Source organism: Arachis ipaensis, chromosome B06 (assembly GCF_000816755.2).
Source record: "Arachis ipaensis cultivar K30076 chromosome B06, Araip1.1, whole genome shotgun sequence".
Lineage (NCBI taxonomy): Eukaryota > Viridiplantae > Streptophyta > Magnoliopsida > Fabales > Fabaceae > Arachis > Arachis ipaensis.
The window spans coordinates 124944287-124947290 of NC_029790.2; the positions used below are offsets into that span (position 1 = coordinate 124944287).

At 28.4% G+C, this 3004-nt stretch overlaps 1 long non-coding RNA gene across 1 annotated transcript in view; it reads right to left on the reverse strand.

Moving 5' to 3' along the window:
* LOC110264165 overlaps positions 1 to 1919 on the reverse strand; it is a 10565-nt gene extending 8646 nt beyond the window's left edge. Inside the window, exon 1 of the long non-coding RNA XR_002349895.1 lies at positions 1810 to 1919. This is a non-coding gene — a long non-coding RNA (uncharacterized LOC110264165). The remainder of the gene's footprint in view (positions 1 to 1809) is intronic.

Genomic DNA, 3004 nt, shown 5'->3' on the forward strand with positions numbered 1-3004 from the left:
AAATTTACTTGACAAATATAATTATTCATAGTGTGATATTTTATTACGATAACATATCTTTGTGTATCGGCTCCCTATATAGCAATAATATATATATATATATATTTTAACTTATTATTTTTCTATCACATGACATATTTATTATTATATTTTAAATTTAGAGTTTTTTTTTCAAAGATATATTTTTTATTGCATAAAAGAACTTTATACTTGGAGTACATTATGTTCTCCTAGAGTACATTAAGTCAAGACAAAGGAATTTTTCAACCGAGATGTTGAATAAAAATTATCTAATGGGTAAAGGTGAGAAAGAAAATAATTAAGAGAAAAAGAAGTTTCAAAACGCTAGTTACTGCTGTTCATAGAGAAGGTAGTTTGAGAAAATGATGTCGCCGGTATTCTTCCTCCAACAATATCGCCTGAGGCAGAATTTTTCCAGGTTCCTGACGTTGGTCCTCAAAGACTAAAGCGTTCCGCGCCAACCAAATCTGCCATAGAAGGTAAGCCACCTGAGCACTTCTGATTCTGAAATTGGGTTTGGATTTCTCAGCTTCCATGAATTGACTCCACCAATCCCAAGCTTTTATGTTAGGGTCGCGGGGAATAGTGCTAGCTACTGGGGAGCTGTTCCAAATTTGAAGAATTTCTGGGCAGAAGACAATGGCATGCATCGGTGTCTCCGGCGCCGATTGACAGCGGGGACAAAGGCTGCTAACTTGTGGTAATTTCTGGTTCAATTTTGCTTTAACTGCAATGCTTTCATGGGCTAATCTCCAAAGAAAATAATTTGACCTTTGATGTTACTCTCATTTTTCATAAGGTTTTCCACATGAGGAATGCTAGGGGGCCAGCAATTTTAGTATTTTGTAACCATCAATTGGCCATCAATAGTGTTTTTAATGGTGTGAAATTACATCTAATGGTGGGAGATCACTCACTTTTGTTTTGATGGTTAAGTGCTGGCCAAAAAATACAAAAGTTGCTGGCCTCCTAGACTTTTTCTTTCCACATTTTTGAATCTGCATATCGGGGATGGAGTGAATTCACTGGAGGGTGAAAGAATTGGTATGCTATACTATACCCAGATTTTACCGAGTACTCCCCTGAGTTGTTATTACACCATATAATCGAGTCTTCCTCTTCTGTGATAGAAATTTGTTGAATTTGCTGAGCTGTGTCTAGTGGGAAGGCTTCCATAAGGAGTTGGTAATTCCATTCTCCCTCTGATCTATAAGGAGTCAATAAATTTAGAGTTTTCTTGATCTAACATTGCGGTGAAAGAATGACAAATAAAAAAATAAAAAAAAACATAGAAACATTTCAAACATAATTACCGCTAATATTTTTTTCTTTAGTTTTCAAATATATTATTTATTTTATTTATTTAGAGTAATAACTAAATTTATTATAATTGTAGTACAATTATCCTTAAACTATTAGTATTATTAGTATATTTTTAAAATTATTGACATAGTATATATAATAAGCAATAGTAAATTTTCTTTCATGTTTATCATTTAAAAAATTTATAATTTTGATATAATCTTTATTTTATTTTTTTTTCATACCTAATGATTATTGACTACGATCCTATCAATAGTATCACCTATAGTAGATTATATAAAGAGAAAATATGAAAAATAAAGATAATAATTATAAGGCTATAGAAAGTCCTATCCAAGTTTGACAAGAGCAAGACGGTTTACATAGAAATAGTTCTAATAGATGATAAGATTAGTTGATTCATTTACTAAATTTTTTCAAGTAATGCTAAGTTTAATTTATAAATAGAGTTTAATTTCGATGCACTAACAGTGTAAAGTGTTTTACACAGTCGTGCAATCACATCCGTTTTTTTGGATGACCATTCACGCGGTCAATGTGAAAGATATTTATTTTTATTGATGTGTCATTACGTAATTAGGTACATGTGTAAAACTACTGTACACTGTCAGTGCATCAAAATTAATTCTTATAAATATTTGTAGTTCATATTTTAAGTTAATTTTATAAGTACACCATTTCACAAGTCAAAGACAATTCTTTTTAATAGCTTTGTAAATGCTAATAGCTTTTATATTTAATTTATTTTGTAGTATGATAAAATTCATTGTTCGATGAAAAATTATTTGATAAAAATATTTGAGAATAAATTAGTAGAAAGGAAGGTCTATGTCTTCTCAAATTTTGAGATTGAGAAATCAAGCGGAATATATCTTCTTCTGACTGTACACACGTGCAAAATATCTTTTAAGAAGGAGTCACGTATAGTACATACTGTCGATGATCGTAAAATTTTGGATAATCATTTTAATTTGCTTGCTCATACTGATATATTGAAACAAACAAATGAATGATTCTACTTATTTGGTACATAATTAATTTATATTAACTCACACACAATTATTTTTCTTTTGATTTTAAATTTTGCCAAAAAATTGTATAATAGCATCATTTTATTGATAACAAAAATTTTAACAGTTTATTTATGAAAATATTTGAAATTGTATTGTGACTTTTTTTAAAGGTATATCCTTTTATTAATATACTATTGTTAATTTTATTGTTTAATATAAAATAAATTAGTAAATTCTCTTTATTTTATACACGTACGAAGTTATAATTTCTTATATTATTCACTCATTTATCCTTAATTTGGTAATTTTTAATTCATTTTTTTGTTTAATTAGATGTTATTGGACTCTTGACTGAAAAAGAAAAACTTATATCATGGTCAAAAATAGAGAGAAGTGATTAGTACATTATGATTGATCTTCATGATTTACAGTATGTAAAATTTTAATATTTTAATATGAATATTTCTTTTGGTAATAATTATGTGTTGTGGTGCAATTTTTTTCTTTATGTATTACTACTTACTCTCTTAATTCTCGGTTTCATTCAAAAAGGAGAAAAAAATAAGATGTAAATACTATGAGATCAATTTACAATCTAATTACTTGATTATTTATGTGATCACCGAGCAACCGAATACATAATTTAT